At 54.9% G+C, this 21,949-nt stretch overlaps 1 long non-coding RNA gene across 1 annotated transcript; it reads left to right on the forward strand.

Annotated features, from left to right (window-relative positions):
• The first annotated feature begins 403 nt into the window (after positions 1–403).
• Positions 404–7,547, forward strand: LOC125639441 (uncharacterized). Its single transcript, XR_007357494.2, has 3 exons — positions 404–553; positions 5,148–6,262; positions 6,858–7,547. It is a non-coding gene; the product is annotated as an uncharacterized LOC125639441 (long non-coding RNA).
• The last annotated feature ends 14,402 nt before the right edge of the window (positions 7,548–21,949 follow it).

Raw genomic sequence — 21,949 nt, forward strand, 5'->3', positions numbered from 1 at the left:
TCCTTTCACTCGCCTCCGAAATCGCTGGGGGCGGAGCCGCCCCGCCCAGCGCCCCGCCCCCAGCCCCCCAGGCACCGCCCCCTGCCCCCCAGGCACCGCCCCCTGCCCCCCCAGGCTGCCCCGGGGCTGGGGTGGGGGGACAGCGAGGGGGACTCCCCCCAGCCCTCTCCCATGGGCAGCAGCAAGCTCTGAGGGAGGGGTCCCCCTGGCCCCCCCAGGCTGCTGCTCAGGAGTCGCCTGCCGGGGTGGGGGGCCGCCCTGCGCCCCCTCCCCGCCTCCCTCTGCAGGGGCTGCCGCCCAGGGCCCGGGGCGGGCAGGGACGCCCGGGGGAGGAGACGCTTGGTGGGGGGGCCGCGAAGGAGAGACCCGGCCCTGAACGTTGGCGGAGCCCCCCGGGCCCTGAATTTGCTGGAGCCCGGGCACCGCGGACCGTGCAACTCGCCGCCCCGGTCCAGGGGGCCGCCCAGGCACTGCCGAGAGCTCACCTCGGGGGGCCTCCCGCGGCACAGGCCGTGACACCGCGCCCAGCCTCCGGTCCCCGGCGGGGATCCGGGTGAGCTGAGCCCCGGCTCGGACTCTGACCCGAGCTAGCAGGGCCGTCCCGAGCCCTTTGGGTGCCCTACACAGCCCCCCGGGCCTCCCCGCGCCCCAGGGCCTGGGGGGCAGGAGCTGTGGGGGGGCACTTTGGGGGCCCCAGAGTGGCCCGGGAGATTAGCTGGGGGGTGGGAGCAGCCTGCTCCGCTTCCCCCAGCCCAGCCCCGGCCCCAGCCCCAGCCCCAGTCCCCCCGCACTCGGGAAGCGGAGCAGCCTAGCTCCAGCCCGCTCCGCTCCGCTCCCCGCGGCTGCCAGGGAGTGCGAGGTTGCTGGGGGAAGAGGTGGGCTGGGGGTGGAGTGGCGGGGAGGGGAAGAGGTGGGACGGAGAGAGTTGTCCGGGGCCCTGGGATGGCCCTGCCCCTTGCAGTAGGTGCAGCGGGCGAGAGGGCCAGCCAGGGGATAGGGCTGGTCACGGGGCTGGTTCCCCACATTTCATGGGGCCCTACGCAGCTGCGTCTGCCTACGGGCGGCCCTGCTTGCTAGTGAGCCCAGATGTCTCAGACCACAAATGTCTCTGCTACTCTCAGCCCCAGGTCTGACCTTGGCGCTGGCTGCCCTAGTCGGGATCCTGGCATCTGGGGTCCCCGGTGCTGGGTGCTGCCACACGCCAGCCTTTGCCCAGAAAGCTTTCGCCCCAAGCACACTCCAACGCCACCCCAAAGCGCGGGCAGTCGCCTCCTGCCCCAGCTGGGGGAAGGGCTGGTTCTGGCTGGGTCAAGAGGCAGTGCCCAGAGGGAAGGGGCCTGGAGCTGGCCCAGGCAGGGCTGGCTGCTCAGCGGGTTCCATGGTCATAGAATCATAGAATCATAGAATATAAGGGTTGGAAGGGACCCCAGAAGGTCATCTAGTCCAACCCCCTGCTCAAAGCAGGACCAATTCCCAGTTAAATCATCCCAGCCAGGGCTTTGTCAAGCCTGACCTTAAAAACCTCTAAGGAAGGAGATTCTACCACCTCCCTAGGTAACGCATTCCAGTGTTTCACCACCCTCTTAGTGAAAAAGTTTTTCCTAATATCCAATCTAAACCTCCCCCACTGCAACTTGAGACCATTACTCCTCGTTCTGTCATCTGCTACCATTGAGAACAGTCTAGAGCCATCCTCTTTGGAACCCCCTTTCAGGTAGTTGAAAGCAGCTATCAAATCCCCCCTCATTCTTCTCTTCTGCAGGCTAAACAATCCCAGCTCCCTCAGCCTCTCCTCATAACTCATATGTTCCAGACCCCTAACCATTTTTGTTGCCCTTCGCTGGACTCTCTCCAATTTATCCACATCCTTCTTGAAGTGTGGGGCCCAAAACTGGACACAGTACTCCAGATGAGGCCTCACCAATGTCGAATAGAGGGGAACGATCACGTCCCTCGATCTGCTCGCTATGCCCCTACTTATACATCCCAAAATGCCATTGGCCTTCTTGGCAACAAGGGCACACTGCTGACTCATATCCAGATTCTCGTCCACTGTCACCCCTAGGTCCTTTTCCGCAGAACTGCTGCCTAGCCATTCGGCCCCTAGTCTGTAGCTGTGCATTGGGTTCTTCCGTCCTAAGTGCAGGACCCTGCACTTATCCTTATTGAACCTCATCAGATTTCTTTTGGCCCAATCCTCCAATTTGTCTAGGTCCTTCTGTATCCTATCCCTCCCCTCCAGCGTATCTACCACTCCTCCCAGTTTAGTATCATCCGCAAATTTGCTGAGAGTGCAATCCACACCATCCTCCAGATCATTTATGAAGATATTGAACAAAACCGGCCTCAGGACCGACCCTTGGGGCACTCCACTTGATACCGGCTGCCAACTAGCCATGGAGCCATTGATCACTACCCGTTGAGCCCGACAATCTAGCCAGCTTTCTACCCACCTTGTAGTGCATTCATCCAGTCCATACTTCCTTAACTTGCTGACAAGAATACTGTGGGAGACCGTGTCAAAAGCTTTGCTAAAGTCAAGAAACAATACATCCACTGCTTTCCCTTCATCTACAGAACCAGTAATCTCATCATAGAAGGCGATTAGATTAGTCAGGCATGACCTTCCCTTGGTGAATCCATGCTGGCTGTTCCTGATCACTTTCCTCTCATGCAAGTGCTTCAGGATTGATTCTTTGAGGACCTGCTCCATGATTTTTCCAGGGACTGAAGTGAGGCTGACTGGCCTGTAGTTCCCAGGATCCTCCTTCTTCCCTTTTTTAAAGATTGGCACTACATTAGCCTTTTTCCAGTCATCCGGGACTTCCCCGGTTCGCCACGAGTTTTCAAAGATAATGGCCAATGGCTCTGCAATCACAGCCGCCAGTTCCTTCAGCACTCTCGGATGCAACTCGTCCGGCCCCATGGACTTGTGCACGTCCAGCTTTTCTAAAAAGTCCCTAACCACCTCTATCTCCACAGAGGGCTGGCCATCTCTTCCCCATTTTGTGATGCCCAGCGTAGCAGTCTGGGAGCTGACCTTGTTAGTGAAAACAGAGGCAAAAAAAGCATTGAGTACATTAGCTTTTTCCACATCCTCTGTCACTAGTTTGCCTCCCTCATTCAGTAAGGGGCCCACACATTCCTTGGCTTTCTTCTTGTTGCCAACATACCTGAAGAAACCCTTCTTGTTACTCTTGACATCTCTGGCTAGCTGCAGCTCCAGGTGCGATTTGGCCCTCCTGATATCATTCCTACATGCCCTAGCAATATTTTTATACTCTTCCCTGGTCATATGTCCAACCTTCCACTTCTTGTAAGCTTCTTTTTTATGTTTAAGATCCGCTAAGATTTCACCATTAAGCCAAGCTGGTCGCCTGCCATATTTACTATTCTTACGACTCATCGGGATGGTTTGTCCCTGTAACCTCAACAGGGATTCCTTGAAATACAGCCAGCTCTCCTGGACTCCTTTCCCCTTCAAGTTAGTCCCCCAGGGGATCCTGGCCATCCGTTCCCTGAGGGAGTCGAAGTCTGCTTTCCTGAAGTCCAGGGTCCGTATCCTGCTGCTTACCTTTCTTCCCTGTGTCAGGATCCTGAACTCAACCAACTCATGGTCACTGCCCCCCAGATTCCCATCCACTTTTGCTTCCCCCACTAATTCTACCCGGTTTGTGAGCAGCAGGTCAAGAAAAGCGCCCCCCCTAGTTGGCTCCTCGAGCACTTGCGCCAGGAAATTGTCCCCTACGTTTTCCAAAAACTTCCTGGATTGTCTATGCACCGCTGTATTGCTCTCCCAGCAGATATCAGGAAAATTAAAGTCACCCATGAGAATCAGGGCATGCGATCCAGTAGCTTCCGTGAGCTGCCGGAAGAAAGCCTCATCTACCTCATCCCCCTGGTCCGGTGGTCTATAGCAGACTCCCACCACTACATCACTCTTGTTGCACACACTTCTAAACTTAATCCAGAGACACTCAGGTTTTTCTGCAGTTTCGTACCGGAGCTCTGAGCAGTCATACTGCTCCCTTACATACAGTGCTACTCCCCCACCTTTTCTGCCCTGCCTGTCCTTCCTGAACAGTTTATAACCATCCATGACAGTACTCCAGTCATGTGAGTTATCCCACCAAGTCTCTGTTATTCCGATCACGTCATAGTTCCTTGACATCACCAGGACCTCCAGTTCTCCCTGCTTGTTTCCAAGGCTTTGTGCATTTGTATATAAGCACTTGAGATAACCTGTTGATCGCCCCTCATTCCCAGTATGAGGCAGGAGCCCTCCCCTCACAGACATTCCTGCCTGTGCTTCCTCCCGGTATCCCGCTTTCCCACTTACCTCAGGGCTTTGGTCTCCTTCCGCCGGTGAACCTAGTTTAAAGCCCTCCTCACTAGGTTAGCCAGCCTGCTCGCGAAGATGCTCTTCCCTCTCTTCGTTAAGTGGAGCCCGTCTCTGCCTAGCACTCCTCCTTCTTGGAACACCATCCCATGGTCGAAGAATCCAAAGCCTTCTCTCCGACACCACCTGCGTAGCCATTCGTTGACTTCCACGATTCGACGCTCCCTACCTAGGCCTTTTCCTTCCACGGGGAGGATGGACGAGAACACCACTTGCGCCTCCAACTCCTTTATCCTTCTTCCTAGAGCCACATAGTCCGCAGTGATCCGCTCAAGGTCATTCTTGGCATTCTTGGTCCATCAGTCAGAGATTAAAAGGATGTGGTAGACCACTGAGTCCAGGCCTGGGAAGGGCAGGAGAGAGCCCCCACCCCGTCCCATAGCCCTATCACTGCTGATCCGAGCCAAGGAAGTGGCACTATTCGTGTTTAGGTGCCGTGGGTCTCTGGCAGCCCTGGGTCGTTCTGGGGTCCAGGCCCACTGTGGCTCCTTGTCTCCTGCTCTGGTTCTGACACTTGGCACTTGGTTTTGTTTCTGGCTTTCCCAGGGTGGCTCTTGGGTGTGGCTCGGCATGTGCAGTGCAGACCCACGTTTCCCTTCCCTTTCCCCCGTGGGATTGCCCACTTTTCCCTCTCTGCCTGGGGAGTGCAGGGCAGGCCGCCTCAGGAGCCCGCACCCAAAAACAGGGGCCGCTTTTGGAGTGTCACGGATTGAATGAGATCTGTGACTCTTGTTCCTCCTTCCTGCAGGATCCCGTGGGAAAAGGGCAACTGTGGACCTGACCAGACCCGTGTGCAGCTGAGAAGGCCTGGTTCACAGCAATGCCTGAAGCCTCTTGGGCTGCAGGGCCCTCCCAGAGACACTCACCAGATGGTCTGTCCTGGGGCAGGCCAGGCCCCGACACAGGTCTGGCAGCGAGAGGGAGCCATGCAGCTTCAGGGGCAGGTGCCGGGTCCAAGTCTCTCCTCGCCCCGGGAGCAACACTCAGCTCCAGGCTCTGTGCCATGGAGGAGGCGGCAGGTGGCCAGCCCACAGAGTGGCATCCAGGAGACAGCCTGAGGTTGTGATGAAGTGGGGATTTTCCCTGGTTTGCTGTATGTAATTCTTACTGTTGAGCCTAGGTGACTTTTACTGTTTTGCATGAATACTGTGTGTGCCTCAGTTTCCCTGTGTGCTGCACCAATACCTCGGGGGTGGGAACAGGGGCGTGTGACTTTGGCTGAGATCTCTGGGGCAGGTGAGGCGGCGCCAGCTGCCTGCACCTATGCTATGACCAGTGCCCTTCGGAACCTGAGACCCAGGTGAGGGATGTGACCAGGTGACATTGTGCCTGGGAAGCAAGACAAAGAGAAGGAGGAAGAGCAATGGGGGGGTCAGAGTTCGGGTCGCTGGAAGCTGGCAGTCTGCTTGGGGAGATGGAGGGGGGAGTCCAGGGCGTCTGGCCCAGGGTTCCCCCAAGATGGACTTGACTGAAAGTCACTTATTTTCTGTGCTAACAAGCTCTGCTGTACACTGTGTTCCTGTCGACGAATAAACCTTCTGTTTCCCCGGCTGGCGGAGAGTCACGTCTGACTGCGGAGTTCGGGGGCAGGACCCTCTGGCTTCCCCAGGAGCCCTGCCCGGGCGGACTCGCTGCGGGAAGCGCATGGGGAGGAAGGGGATGCTGAATACTCCGAGGTCAGACCCAGGAAGGTCGAAGCTGTGGAAGCTTCTTGCCCTGGTGACAATATGCACACAGAGAGGAGGCTCCCCCAGAGTCCTGCCTGGCTTCATACGGCGCAGTTCCAGAGCATCGCCCGGGGACTCCGTGACACCTGGTGGTAGAGGTGGGATAAACTGCACCCTGTGGACAGAGCATCCTGCAGTAAGTGACTGGGGAGCAGTAAAGCGAAGGGGGAGTAGCGAGAGACGGGCGTGCTGAAGGCTCAGAGAGGTGCGGTTCCAGGAGGCGGAGGGGCCTATGGCTTACCCCTGAGAGAGAGTGGACCCCCTAGAAGGGCTGTCACACTGAAGCGGTTCCTCCCAGGGACCGTGGGGAGCAGAGAGAGCACAGGCCTGTGAGTCCATGACCACGTGGGAACAGCGGGGAGATGGCCTATAACCACCCCCTTAAGAAGGACATTGTAGAGCTGTGCAGAGAGAGGGGGCTGCGCATTGGAAAGCTCACCAAGGCACAGCTGATTGCTCAGTTGGAAGAGGAGGATCGCTCTAAGGAACCAGTTCCTGACCCAGCTGGTGGTGTGAGAGAGGCTGGGAGCAGCCAGGCAGCCCCAGGGCCCACACTGGTTCCTCACTCAGCTGGGGAACGAGAGAGGTGTGGACTCCTATACAAGGGAGTCCCTCTGGCCATGGCCCCTCTGATGTGGGACAGTTGGCTGGGGGGCCTCCTGCCCCGCCATGGCCATTAGACTAGAATAAAGGTGTGACGTTATGTGTATAATATAATATCTCATTGACAGGTGACACAGGGCCAGAAAGAGTTAATGACCTCCCAGACTGACCTGACCCGGGGCCCAACTTTAGAGACTGCTTAGGAAGAGATGGAAAGGAGGAGAGCTGTGAACTGCAGCCCGCACTGCTAGAGAGAGAAGGGGAGATGCTGGCTCAGGGCTTGTGATGTCAGCAAACGAGTCTTGTCTATTGCCACGGCTTTGATTCAAAGATCAAAACAGGAGTGTGAAGACCTAGGAAGACACTGGAGGGCAACAGTGTTGTTGTCTCTCTGTCTCCGGGAAGGTTGGGGTAACCTGTATCTGAACCGTTTAATGATAAATTACCCTGGGCTAATTGCCAGGATGTTTGGGAGAAGGAAGGTTGAGCCTATTGTCTTCTCAGGCCAAGAGGCTGCTGGAAATGTATAAAAGCCCTGGGACACGATCCTCCTTCATCTCAGATCGGCTTTGGGTTTCAAGAAGGGGAAACCCTGAGCCATAAGGATTGAGATCCCCAGTCACTGACTGGAGTCACCCTGAACATGGACATTGGACTGTAACCTCTGGGCTGTTTCTAAAAGGACGTTTGGCCACTACAGACTCACCATCTCTGCTCGGTATCGTGACCTCAAGAACTGAACTCAGGTCGCTCTGTAGACTGATCTCTCTACCAACTCTCTCTCCCTTTTCTTTTTGAATAAACTGTAGTTTAATTAACGAGAATTGGCTATCAGTGCGTATTTGGGGTAAGATCTAAGTTATCATCGGACCTGGGTCTGGGGCCTGATCCTTTGGGATTGGGGGAACCTGCTCTCTTATATGATGAGAGAAGATCTTCAGTAATCATCGTCGTATCTGACGTGTGTCCGGAGGGAGGCCTGGGGCGGGCACTGCGTTGTGTGGACGTCTGAGTACCCAGGGAGGTGATACGGAGGCTGGTTTGGTAACTCTGAGGAGTGGCATATCCACCGGCGTTTGGGGTTTGTCTGCCCCGCTCTGTCTGCAGTTCCCCCTGATTCAGTGACCTCAGCTGGCTCCCATGGGCAGCACCGTCACCACAGGCCCTCCCGACGCTGCTCTGGCTGTACTGGGGGACGCTGCACCGTGTCCCCGGGCCGCGCTCAGCCGAGCCTGGGACACCTGGGTCTGCTGGCGGAGCAGGTGGGAGTGAAGGTCCCTGTGGCAGTGTAGAGCGTCTGGGCTAATGGCTCCCTGTGCCCTTGGCTGCCGCGCGTGCTGCCCGGCTCACTGCTCCAGAGAGCCCCCAATGGGAACAGCAAACTAGGCTCTCTCTTTGCCTCAGTCTCTGCCATGCAGGGCCCGCAATCCCCGGTGGGGGCTGGGTAAATCACAGTCCTGACCCTGGGGCCGCCAGCCATCCCTGGCAATAGCCGTCTGCACTAATATCTCACTGCATGGCCCCAGGGCTGGCCAGGGTCGGCAGGTGCCATGCTCCCCTGGCTCTGGTCAGTATGTGCCGTCTCTCCGCTTCCCCGTACATGCTGGCCCTGGCTAGGAGCTCTGCCCTGGCCCGTTAGTGCGGAGGGCAGAGATGAATGGGAAGCAGCACCGATCCCAGCCAGCAGCTGAGCACGTCGGGGGAGCTAGCCGGGCCCCAGCCTGGACAGGCCCTGCTCTGAAGAATCGCCAGGGAGCTGCGCCAGGCACAGGCCTGCCCCTAGCTGAAGGGCTGCGTAGATCAGTGGGTTCTCGTGCATCCCCTCCAGGAATGTGACACAAGGGTGCAGTTGGGGTCAATGTTCAGGAGCTCTGTGCTCGGTTCCTGTGTTGTGTAGCCATGAGACCTCAGGAGCAACCAAGACAGCTGCTCGGTGGAGTGGAGGCCATGGAGCCCCTGAGGAAGAAGCCCTGCGGAAACTGGGTCTGCTGAAGAGAAACCAAAGCTTTCCAAACAGGCCCAGGCCACCGGTGAGCTGGCATGCGAAGCAGAGCAGGCCGAGTGTGTGTGTACCGTGGATGCTGTAGGACAGGCCCTCCCTCCCTCAGATCTGATCACCAGGCAGCTTGAAGGAAACTTGCACTCAGCAAACTGAGATCTGAAAACACTGACGCTCTCGCATGTCAGCCACCAAACGGTCTCCTGCTGCCCTCTCCTGGAGACTCCTCTCCTGCGTGGGGCCAGAGACAGCCTGCGACCCTGGGTACATCCCCCCAGCCCGCAGCATGAGCCTCCTACCCCCCCCACGGCAGAGCCTGAGCCGCAGCCTCAAAGTGCTGTCTGCGCAGCTGGGTTCAGAGCACTAGCCCCAGCCCTGCAGATCCAAGTCTGGGCCAGGGCTGGGAGCCCGGAGGAACTGCCACAAGCCATGTGGCCAAGGGCAGGCCCCCTCACAGACCCAGAGCCAGCTCTGTGCCCCGCATCAGGGCTGAGACGGCGCTGAAGCAAGGCTCATTTCACGGCTCCTCAAAGCTGTTATACCAATAAAATAAAAACCAGCAGGATCTTATTAAAGGGGATAAGACAAAATGTCACATTTATTGTGACTACAAACAGAATCATGGGAGGCAGTCAGTTCTAGCTATAACATTTCATTCAGTTTCACATTCATTCACAGGTTCCTTCATACACACACAGGTTCTGCAGCTGCTGTATAGTTACCAGTCCTGAATGGAGCTTGAGTTCGTGGTGAGGGTTCGTAGCTTGTGGCGGTGAACTGGCCAGGAAAGCCAGGCACAAGGAAGGGCTGGGTCTCTGTTGGGCGTGCACCGACGCCCTTCCATGTTGGCAGCAGAACGTGACCCTCCAAAGTCTTCCATCTCCCCCATCCTTTTTGTAGGCTTCAGTTTGAATCCAGAGTCTCCAGGTCTTGCTGTGTCAGGCTGCCTCTGGGTCCGGTGTGAGCGAACACCCGTCAATCGCAGACGTGACTTTCAGCCTGGGACCTGGCTCTGATGTTTCTTCAGTTGTACTTTTGTTCTTTTCTTTTGAGGGTGGACTCCTCTTACTTTGTCAGGGCTGTTGTCTGCATCTTCAGCCCTTGGTGTTTACACTTTATTTCATCAGGACAGGCTGGGGCTGGAGGTTGATTCCATCATCCATCCATCCCTCATTCCCACATCGAAACTACATGAATCAGATTACAGCAGGGTTTAGCAAAAATGAAGGTTGCAGCAAGCTTTTACAAAACGGAGTGAGCATTTTACAATGGAGTTTGGGTTACACCATGGCCACGTGTAAGGAACGGCAAACAGGGAGCAGAAGTTCCAGTGTTGAAGCAGTGCAAGTTTCAGCGATTTCAGCAGCAATTGGATTGAAAGTGAAACTCAATTAGCCAGTTCTTGGGGTAACCGGTTTTATGAATGAATGTTGTTTCATTCATAAAACTTTGCTTATGAAGTTATATTAATAAAGTGAACAATTAAAAACAATGTCATTGATCAGTTCTACAAAGCTTCCCATTGTGCTTCGAACTAGGTCTGTCATTTCCACCAGAGCAGCTCAGCCCTGCAGCCCAGCGAGGTTCTCTCCCTGAGTATCTCTCGCTAATCGGCCTGCATTGAAAGGCTCGAAGGCAGGATCACCCTTTGAAAGCCGGAGCTGCTGTACGTCTCCCAGCTGCAATACCCCTCACCTCTGGGACTGGGAATGCCAGCACTGAGACCTGTAAAGACACTGCACCCTGTGGAAGATCTGTATAGAAACCAGCATGTGGCCCCCTTTGGAGCAGGCCCGGATGGTTCCTGGACAGGAGACGCTCTGACTGTACCGGGAATAGCATGACAGGACATGGGCAGAAAACAGCTGGATTTCCAGGGCACGTCAGCCTTGCTTTCATGGATGTCGAAATGATCAGATAGACCCAAGAATAAATGTGCAGTGTCTCTGGTACTGGGCCATGCATCTGTCGGTGCCCACATCCTCGGGGGCAGGGCACAAAGCGCAGCCCCACAAGCTGGAGCTGCAAAGTTTGCTTTAAGAAACCTTTGCGTCCGTCCAGCTGGAATTGGCAAGTGCCAGGCAGGTGTCGTGCCAGAAGTCAGAGCAGCTTTCAGGCCCCCGGGGCAGTGACAGGAGCTGAAGACACCCAGACAGTGTGAAAGTAGAATGAATTATATTGAAATTATAATTCATTAAAGAAATGCATCTGGTGGGTTTGTTGAAATATAGTTGTCAGGAAGAGAAACATTAAGGAGTGTGAGACAATGGGTCCTCAAACTAATTAACTTAGAGCTCCTACTGAGCTAGGAGATTGGTAAACGTTAGTATGCAAATAAGATATGTATGTATATTTGTCAGTTTCTGCTTCCTTTTGTCTCTTATGTTAAATTGGCTTTGGCTTATCTGTATAAATAAGTTAGCTTGAGCTTCTGCAGAGGGCTCACATATGTGGGTGCATTGGCAAAGCACTTTGCTAATAAACAGAGTGGTCTGACAAATTCTGTGAGCCTTGAATCTGACTTTGACATTACCAAAAGAAAAGAAATTATAAGCATGCAGTCTAAACTCTCCACCTTATTAGACTGGGCAACATCTAGATTAAGCAGCTTTTCTCACCCCACTGGATCTTGCAGTCCTTAATATACAGGTTTGTCCCTTAAACCTGGACCAGTCCCCTCTGCTGGAGTCTTCAGTCTTCTGAGAGTCTTGGTTGCTTGCAGCATAAGTGGGGGAAGGAGAAAGGCCAGGCATGGGCCCCTGTGTTCTGTTTTATACCCTCAGTCCCATGTGCTTGGAGAACACAAGTCCAGGCAGGTCTCTGGTGACCAGATGAACCGAAGAAAATATTGGGACACATGGGGGAAGAGGGGGAAAAAAAAAGGCAGCCGGAGTTGACGAAGCAAAAAACAAAACCCACCGGAGCGGCCGAAGCCGCAAGATCGGGACAAATGGCATCCCGACCGATGCAGGACAAAGACCTACAAATCGGCACAGACGTCTGGTCACCCTAAGGCAAGTCTGGGGGCATTGCTGAGTCTCCAGGCAAGGCTGAGCAATCCCCCTGGTGGGGCCTCACGCAGGTGAGTCACTGCATTGTAGCTCCCTGGCTGGACAAGGGCTGATGATGTCTGCTCCGCACCCTCCCGGGTGTTGGTACCTCCCTTGTCATTGTTTGTGCAGGGCGAGTATCTGGGTGCCTCCCAAACCCACAGTGTATTTTAGTGAAAACCATACAACACAATTCTTATATTTTCACAGGCACTGGTGATGTGCATCTATGGATAGGAAAACGACTTTCAGCAAATCATAACCCTCCCCCCGATACCTCTCACGGCCTGCTTTATGCGCAAGGTCACAACTCTAGATCAGTGAGGGATATGGGGGCTACAGGGCGCTCCCACAAGGTACAGAATGTCACAAAAGCGACCACTTCTGGATCCCTGGTGACAAAATGCACCTGCATCAATATAGATCTTTTCCCTTTTTGGGGGGGCTGGATCATGGCCTGAGGATAGCCATGGCAACCCAGGAAACACGTCACTGACCCCAGTAATGGCTGTATGGGGCCTGACAGAGACCTGCACTCATTTTCTGCTTTTGCCATATGTCCCAAGTCAGTTCGGCAGCGTTCCTGCACTTCGGGCCGGATGTTTGGCCAAGACGGGATTTCCTCAATCTCTCCGGTTCTCTCTGCGGTCCCAGGGGGCAGCGAACGGGCAGTCGAGCAGCAGTGACACCCGGGGCTTTGAGGGCACTATTAGTTCTCTGTTGGGTTCCCCTGGACACCTGTTTTTCCCAACTAGGATGTCCCTGTCCCTTCTATCCAGGGCTTCCCCCTGTTCTGTCTCTGGGCCTCACCAAGGATGTCCTCAGTCCCTTCTGCTGTCCAAGGAGGCAGTTGCACTTTGCTCAGCTGCAAACTCCGCCTCACTTCTGCCCACTGAGAGCTCCTCAGGTAAGGGCGCTGCCGCCTCGTCCCACTCCCTGGAGTCTCTCAGTACTCTCTGCTAATGAGGGGGCCGAGATCCCCCCTCGCCCTCTAAAGGGTTTAGTCTGGGAACCTGGGGCCATTCAGCACTATTTCACCTCAGTCCCTGGAAAAATCATGGAGCAAGTCCTCAAGGAATCAGTTCTGAAGCACTTAGATGAGAGGAAAGTGATCAGGAACAGTCAGCATGGATTCACCAAAGGCAAGTCATGCCTGACTAATCTAATCGCCTTCTATGACGAGCTAACCGGTTCTGTGGATGAAGGGAAAGCAGTGGATGTGTTGTTCCTTGACTTTAGCAAAGTTTTTGACACGGTCTCCCACAGTTTTCTTGCCAGCAAGTTAAAGAAGTATGGGATGGATGAATGGACGATAAGGTGGATAGAAAGTTGGCTAGATTGTCGGGCTCAACGTGTAGTGATCAATGGCTCCATGGCTAGTTGGCAGCCGCTATCAAGTGGAGTGCCCCAAGGGTCGGTCCTGGGGCCAGTTTTGTTCAATATCTTCATTAATGATCTGGAGGATGGTGTGGATTGCACCCTCAGCAAGTTTGCAGATGACACTAAACTGGGAGCAAGAGGTAGATACGCTGGAGGGTAGGGATAGGATACAGAGGGACCTAGACAAATTGGAGGATTGGGCCAAAAGAAATCTGATGAGGTTCAACAAGGACAAGTGCAGAGTCCTGCACTTAGGACGGAAGAATCCCATGCACCGCTACAGACTAGGGACCGAATGGCTAGGCAGCAGTTCTGCAGAAAAGGACCTAGGGGTGACAGTGGACGAGAAGCTGGATATGAGTCAACAGTGTGCCCTTATAGCCAAGAAGGCCAATGGCATTTTGGGATGTATAAGTAGGGGCATAGCGAGCAGATCGAGGGACATGATCGTCCCCCTCTATTCGACATTGGTGAGGCCTCATCTGGAGTACTGTATCCAGTTTTGGGCCCCCACTACAAGAAGGATGTGGAAAAATTGGAAAGCGTCCAGCAGAGGACAACAAAAATGGTTAGGGGACTGGAACACATGACTTATGAGGAGAGGCTGAGGGAACTGGGATTGTTTAGTCTGCGGAAGAGAAGAATGAGGGGGGACTTGATAGCTGCTTTCAACTACCTGAAAGGGGGTTCCAAAGAGGATGGTTCTAGACTGTTCTCAGTGGTGGAAGAGGACAGGATAAGGAGTAATGGTCTCAAGTTGCAGTGGGGGAGGTTTAGGTTGGATATTGGGAAAAACTTTTTCACTAAGAGGGTGGTGAAACACTGGAATGCGTTACCTAGGGAGGTGGTGGAATCTCCTTCCTTAGAGGTTTTTAAGGCCTGGCTTGACAAAGCCCTGGCTGGGATGATTTAGTTGGGGGTTGGTCCTGCTTTGAGCAGGGCGTTGGACTAGGTGACCTTCTGGGGTCCCTTCCAACCCTGATAGTCTGTGATTCTATGATTTCCAGGCCGAGGCAGTGATCTCAGATCATTCCCCAGCAATAGAGGTTATTGGGAACTCTCACCTTCAGAGGACCTTTTAAGCCTTCCCACTCTAGCTCTGAGTCAGCTGAAGCACCGGGTACCTCCCGATACCCCAGCATGGAGTGCCGGGGTCACATGATGCACAGAGGTATTGTCCTCATGTTTGTCACATGCCAAACCAAGTCCCGGTTCCTGTGCCTTATCCTGCAGCCTAGCCAAGACGGGTGATACTGACGTGGGGCCTGGCTGCTGCTAGGAAGGGTTTTCTAGCTCTGGGGAGTTGGTATTTATGCTAATTTAATATTTTTTCTAAACAGCTTGCCATATGCACAGTGACTTGGAGTTACATGGTGTCCTGGGATTCACCCACCAGCGTGGCACCTCCTGCTGGTTGTCTCGGGGGATTAGCTCAGGACCTGGAGCCTGCAAATCCCAGCAGCCAGCCAGGAGCTCTCTCGAGCGCCCCCGGTCTCCGCTGCTCTGTCTAAGGTGCTGCCCTCTTGCAGCCTGCTAGGACCCCACTCTTCTCTCCTTGGGATCCCTGCACCAGCTGGGCCTGCTCCGCCCTGCCCCTGCAGCTCCCTTTTCTACCAGCCTGCCAGGTCCTGATTGGCTGCTCTGTTCAGCCTCTCTCCGATTGGCTGCTCCTTGCACAGACTCCCTAGGCTGCTTTTAACCCTTTGCTTTCCAGAGCGGGGTGAACACCCCATCACCCATGGTTATTCCATTGATCATATAGGAACAGTTATTTCTTAAGGGAGGAGTAGCTTTGGGGCGTGCAGAACTGACTATTCAGTTGGACAGTGGAACTAAAAGGGATGCAGAAACTGGTTTTTGGAATGTGAAATAAACCAAAGAGAGAGGCAGAAGTTTCCACCAGTAGGACAAGGACTTGTGACAGACAAGAGACCCAAAAGCTCACTGAGATTTGAGAATGACAGCGGTGAACTTGTGGAGACTGCCAATAACTCAAGTGGAGGGGCTGGTGTTCCAGTTTGTTTCTAGGGATGCTGGGGAGACGCTGCATTTACCAGGGGGTGTATAGCACTCGGAGGGGAATGTCAGAGGTCATTTACCTGGGCCCAGGCCCTTCCTGCGCTGAGCTGCTGTGGGAATGAAAGGGGACAGCGCTGGCTACACAGCAGAGTGCTGTGTGCTCTGGAAGCACCGAGCAGCAATGAGGCTGGGGTGCGATGGCCAAGTTTAATAAGATTCCAGATGTAAAATGTCCCTGTCTGGGAATGTAACATGAGCACCTGACAAGTGTTCTCCTGGCAGCAGGTGTAGAGATCCCCAGGGCTCTGTGGGATGTGCAATGACTCCTCAGTGCAGGAGCGAAAGAGATGTGGAGGCTTCAATGATTGTTTTGTCTCCCTGGGAATCCCTCGGCCTGGAGCCAGGATGCCCTCTCGTGGGCATGGCTGCATCAGGGCGTCCAGGTGACTAGCTGTGCCCCCGAGCTGTGGGCTCTCAGGCCAGCCCTCATGTCCTGGGGAGGGGGAGATCCCAGATCAGGCCGTCACCGTTAGGGCTAGGACATGAGGAGTTGCTCTGCCCAGCTGTAGAAAGGCTGGGGCCTAGGCCTCTCTGCCCCAGAGAATGGGGCAAGTGGGAGTTTTCTGTAAGACGCTGGCGAATCCTGCGTGCGCTCAGCTCCCCTCCGCGCTTTGCGTTTGCTGGCATCGCGGCTGCTCGTAGAACAGCGCAGGGAGCAGGAAACCTGCCCATGCCTTGCAGCCTGGGACTGGCTGAAACCATCCCCAATCAGCAGAGGGTCCAGCGAGACCAAGAGACGCCGTGAGCACCTGGCAGGGGCCGTGTGAACTGAGCTGGGGAGGGAAGGCGCCAGGTGACCGGAAGAGGGCTGGCCTTTGGAGGGGCACAGGAGCTGTCAGCAGAGGTGGCAAGTGGGAGCAGGGGAGCCCCTCACAGCTTAGCTGATGGCGCTGGCGTGGCCAGGGTTGGCTGTGGCATAACCCCTGGCTCTCTGGGCTGGCCAAGGACAGTCAGGTTCCGTAGCCAGGCAACTGAGCCATGCTCCCTTCCTCTGAGAAGGCTCCTGCGTCGGCATGGGCACTCCTGGGAGCATCTCTCCTGGCAGGGCCCAAGTGGGAGGAGAAGTCTGGCTCAGCTGGATTCCCCGCAGGGAGCTGTGGAGAGATACAGGGGTCGCGGGGGCCGACAGCCAGTCTCAGAGCCTGGGAGGGTGGGGTCCTTGGGGCTGGCCCACTAGCAGGGTCACTCCCCAGAGACAGGCTACAGGCTGGAACCCAGCCCAGACTCTGCCAGAGGATCTTTGTCCTTAGGCGTGGCTAGGAATCCAGGAGTCAGCACTCAGGTCCTTTGTGATGGACGTGCTGGCTTTGATGGTGGAGCTGGAGAGCCCGGAGCCTGCCATGGGTCATGGGTGAGCATTAGGGCTCCATAGTGCATTGGCATTGCCCACCTGCCCGGGAGGTGAGGATGGTCACTCATTTACGTGGTCCCTCCTGTGCTCCTGACAGGCCAAGGGCAGCGTGGCCGCTAGCCAGGCTCGGCGCTCTGGAGACTTGACGCTGTCAGTGAGTGGTGCGGGAGCCTGTGTTACCACCTCAGCAGAAGAGGAGGAAGATCCAGAGCCCCGCTCGCTGGCTGCCCGGGCTGTAGTCAGCCCCTGGAGCTGGGTGACTTTGCTGCACCAAGCAGACGATGTGGCAGCAGTAGCCGTTTCAGCAGCGGTGGCAGACGCGGGATGAGGACAAGGAAGAAGAGGAGGACGCCCAGCCACTGCCAAAAGAGCAGCCGTTTCTGAGCTCGGGAACCCGGCGTTGACTGGTGGGAAAGGATCGCTCTGCAGACCTGCAGTGCCCAACAGTATTCTTGTCAGCAAGTTAAGGAAGTATGGGCTGGATGAATGCACTACAAGGTGGGTAGAAAGCTGGCTAGATTGTCGGGCTCAACGGGTAGTGATCAATGGCTCCATATCTAGTTGGCAGCCGGTATCAAGTGGAGTACCCCAAGGGTCGGTCCTGGGGCCGGTTTTGTTCAATATCTTCATAAATGATCTGGAGGATGGTGTGGATTGCACCCTCAGCAAGTTTGCGGATGATACTAAACTGGGAGGAGTGGTAGATACGCTGGAGGGGAGGGATAGGATACAGAAAGACCTAGACAAATTGGAGGATTGGGCCAAAAGAAATCTGATGAGGTTCAATAAGGATAAGTGCAGGGTCCTGCACTTAGGACGGAAGAACCCAATGCACAGCTACAGACTAGGGACCGAATGGCTAGGCAGCAGTTCTGCGGAAAAGGACCTAGGGGTGACAGTGGACGAGAAGCTGGATATGAGTCAGCAGTGTGCCCTTGTTGCCAAGAAGGCCAATGGCATTTTGGGATGTATAAGTAGGGGCATAGCGAGCAGATCAAGGGACGTGATCGTTCCCCTCTATTCGACATTGGTGAGGCCTCATCTGGAGTACTGTGTCCAGTTTTGGGCCCCACACTTCAAGAAGGATGTGGATAAATTGGAGAGAGTCCAGCGAAGGGCAACAAAAATGATTAGGGGACTGGAACACATGAGTTATGAGGAGAGGCTGAGGGAGCTGGGATTGTTTAGCCTGCAGAAGAGAAGAATGAGGGGGGATTTGATAGCTGCTTTCAACTACCTGAAAGGGGGTTCCAAAGAGGATGGCTCTAGACTGTTCTCAATGGTAGCAGATGACAGAACGAGGAGTAATGGTCTCAAGTTGCAGTGGGGGAGGTTTAGATTGGATATTAGGAAAAACTTTTTCACTAAGAGGGTGGTGAAACACTGGAATGCGTTACCTAGGGAGGTGGTAGAATCTCCTTCCTTAGAGGTTTTTAAGGTCAGGCTTGACAAAGCCCTGGCTGGGATGATTTAACTGGGAATTGGTCCTGCTTTGAGCAGGGGGTTGGACTAGATGACCTTCTGGGGTCCCTTCCAACCCTGATATTCTATGATTCTATGATTCTAACAGCGGCGCGAGAATTTCAGGGTGGTGAAGGCAACCTTTCTGGAGCTCTGTGCTGAGCTAGCCACGGCGCTGCGGCAGCAGTGAGCTGACACACACTGCCTCGGATCCGCAAAGAAGAGAGTCACATTTGCCACCTGGGAATTGGCACCTGAGTGCTACCAGTCTATAGCCAATCAACTGGGCCTGGGGAGATCAGTGGTTGGGGCTGTTATTATACCGGTGTGTGATGCCATGGAAAAGGTACAGTCGCGCTGGGTTGTGAAAGGTACAGTCGCGCTGGGTTGTGAAGGTACAGTCGCGCTGGGCTGTGAAAGGTACAGTCGCACTGGGCTGTGAAAGGTACAGTCGCGCTGGGCTGTGAAAGGTACTGTCGCGCTGGGCTGTGAAAGGTACTGTCGCGCTGGGCTGTGAAAGGTACAGTCGCGCTGGGTTGTGAAGGTACAGTCGCGCTGGGCTGTGAAAGGTACAGTCGCGCTGGGCTGTGAAAGGTACAGTCGCGCTGGGTTGTGAAGGTACAGTCACGTTGGGTTGTGAAGGTACAGTCACGTTGGGCTGTGAAAGGTACTGTCGCGCTGGGCTGTGAAAGGTACTGTCGCGCTGGGCTGTGAAAGGTACAGTCACACTGGGTTGTGACAAGTACTGTCGCACTGGATTGTGAAGGTACAGTCACGTTGGACTGTGAAAGGTACAGTCGCACTGGACTGTGAAAGGTACCGTCGCGCTGGGTTACAAAGCTTGGTAATGCTCAGGAAATCATTAATGGGTTTGCCCACATGGGGTTCCCAAACTGTATTGGGGAAGGTCATAGAATCATAGACTATCAGGGCTGGAAGAGACCTCAGGAGATCATCTAGTCCAACCCCCTGCTCAAAGCAGGACCAACCCCAACTAAATCATCCCAGCAGGGCTTTGTCAAGCCTGACCTTAAAAACCTCAAAGGAAGGAGATTCAGCCACCTCCCTAGGTAACCTATTCCAGTGCTTTACCACCCTCCCAGTGAAATAGGGTTTCCTAATATCCAACCTAAACCTCCCCCACTGCAACTTGAGACCATTCCTCCTTGTTCTGTCATCTGCTACCACTGAGAACAGTCTAGAGCCATCCTCTTTGGAACCCCCCTTCAGGCAGTTGAAGGCTACTATCAAATCCCCCCTCACAGTTGATGGGACCCATGTCCCTATCCTTTACCCACCACCAGCACCCAGGAGCAGAACTTATCAACAGCAAGAAGTATTTCTCCAGGGTGCCTCAAGCCATGACTGCCAGGTGGTCGGGAAGGGACCAGCAGAACTCAGTTCTCTTTAGATTGATGAAGAAAGGACTGTTTGGCCCCAGGACATTAATGGAGCGGAGGTTGGGCAGGTTATTCTGGGAGTCCCAGTTATCCTCTGATGCCCTGGCTAGTGAAGCCAATCACAGCCTGCTCAGACAGAAGGAAGGACTGTTTTAACTATCCCCATAGCAGTTGCAGCATGGCGGTTGAGTGTGCACATGGCTGTTTGAAAGGCAGCTGGCACGGTTTATGGAGCAGATTGGAAGCGGCAGGGAAAAAAATGTTACAACCATTAGAAGTGCGTGTTGCATTTTGCACAATATTTGTGCGAGCACGGGGGGAAGCCTTAGCACAGGATGGGAGGCTGGGGTGCAGGACTTGCTCCGAGGCCTCTGCTGGAGAACATAAGCACCAGTGGGATGCTGTTGGACGCCTACTGACCATATTTTGGGTCTCATGCCAGAACATGTTAGGCCCCGGGGGTGGTGTTGGGTATCACAGGGGGAGGGGTGATGTTTAACATTCCCTGTGTGCTTTGGTCAAAGTCTAGGAATTATTTCAGCTTTATTGCAAGAGTTTTCTGTGTGCCATGGAGCCCTGGTTCAGAACAGACATACTGTGAATGGTTTTACTAGGGAAGAACAATAAAAAATCACTAATAAAGTTTTAATGAAACCAATGGAAAAAATAAAGTCTTTGTATTTGGAAAGACATTTAACTGACTACGCCTCTGAAGGGACCAGCTACACACAAACCTTTCACTGCTGCAGCCAGGCAAACAAAGCTCCAAGTGCGACCATAAGAACATTTCAAATACCACAATTTGGTGAGGGGGTGATGCGCAAAGGCAAGTGCACCCCTGGCCTCTGGCTCTTCTTGCCTGCGTGGGGCTGAGTCCCTCGGCTCAGGGGCATTGCAGGGCTACAAAGAGCTGCACTCCCAGGTGCACGGGTTCTCAGCGCTGGAGGTGGGATCTGAGAGGTGAATGGGAGCAATGCAGTGGGGATGCAGTGGTTAGAAGTTGCTGCTATTCCCAGTAGCCAGCGTTGTCCGGGGCTGAAGGACAGGGCAAGTCCCAAATGCTGGGATGGCAGGGCCTGCTGGCTGAGCAGGATTATGTTTTGCAGGAGGGCGTTCTGGCTCAGGATAGCACCCAAGAGCTGCCTCTGCCTCTTTCCATGCTCTTCTTCACCGTGGTGAGGCTGCTCTTGGCACAGCCATGATCCCCTGGGAGAGCTGCGTTTCTTTCTCCCACTGGGTCCTCATGTTCCGTCTCCACTTCTCTGGCTTTCCTCTGGGACTCCGCCAGGAGGTCTGCAAACATCTCCTCCCAAAGCTTGCTTTTCCACCCCTGAGGTTGGCCAGCCTGTCAGTGGTAGATGGAGGCCTGGCCTGGATGCTCTGGCTCTTGCAGGTGCTGTGGGAGCAGGGGAATATGCCAGTAGCAGGGTGTTGTTCATGTCTGGACAAGGCAGGACCGCTTTTTGATGGGATCCACCAAGGCAAAGACTCCAAGAAGAACCCTGAGGGTTCATCGACAGCTTCTGCGAGTCAGTTTCCCAGCCCAGGTCCCCAGACGTGCACTAGAGGGTCTTGTGCCCTTGCTCTAAAACCAGCCATGTAGCCGGTGTGTTGACATGGGCTGGAGCTCGGGCTCTGAAGCCCCCCGCCACGCTTGAGAGCCCGAGCCACACGCTGTCTACACAGTTCTCTTAGGCGCCCTGGCCTGAGCCCACTCACCCAGTCTGGAGGCCTGGCTGGGAGGCTTGCTGCCATGGGTTGTGTAGATGGCTCCTCGTTTTTCTTTCTCCCAAAGTGCCAGGAAGGTGAGGCTGCAGCATGCCCCCTTGTAGGCCTGCCTGCAGCTCTGGAGGCACGGTCAGCCCCTTCTCCTCGTACTTACTCCTCCCCAGGCCTCTTGCCGTTTAATTCTCATCCCACACGTGCATACAGCACAGTCCTGAGTAACGCCAGCCCCGCAGCTGCACCCGGCAAGTCTCGCCCGGTGCCCAGTAACTAGGGATCCAGCCTTGATCTGATGACTGGAGAGAGACTCCAGCACGTCCCTTAGGAATGTGTTGTAGAGGGCACATGTCACAGAGTCCCTGGGCCATGCTCTGGAACGGCTCCCTACGAAGCCAGGCAGGACTCTGGGGCAGTCTCCTCTCTGGGAGCAGCCTGTCTCCAGGGCAAGAAGCTTCCCCAGCTTCCACCTTCCTGGGTCTGACCTCGGAGCAATCAGCATCGTCTGCCCCTCCTGGCACTTCCCACAGTCAGTCCACCCAGGCGGGGTCCTGGGGAAGCCAGAGGGTCCTTCCCCCCAACTCCGCAGTCAGACGTGACTCTCAGCCAGCCAGTAAAACCAAGGTTATTAGATGACAGGAACATGGTCTAACACAGAGCTTGTAGGTGCAGAGAACAGGACCCCTCAGCCGGGTCCATTTTGGGGGGCAGTGAGCCAGACAACCACGGCTGCACTTCACTCCATGTCCCAGCCAGCCCCAAACTCTCTCAGGGGTGA

This window comes from Caretta caretta, chromosome 7, assembly GCF_965140235.1.
Source record: "Caretta caretta isolate rCarCar2 chromosome 7, rCarCar1.hap1, whole genome shotgun sequence".
In the NCBI taxonomy this organism is placed as follows: domain Eukaryota; kingdom Metazoa; phylum Chordata; order Testudines; family Cheloniidae; genus Caretta; species Caretta caretta.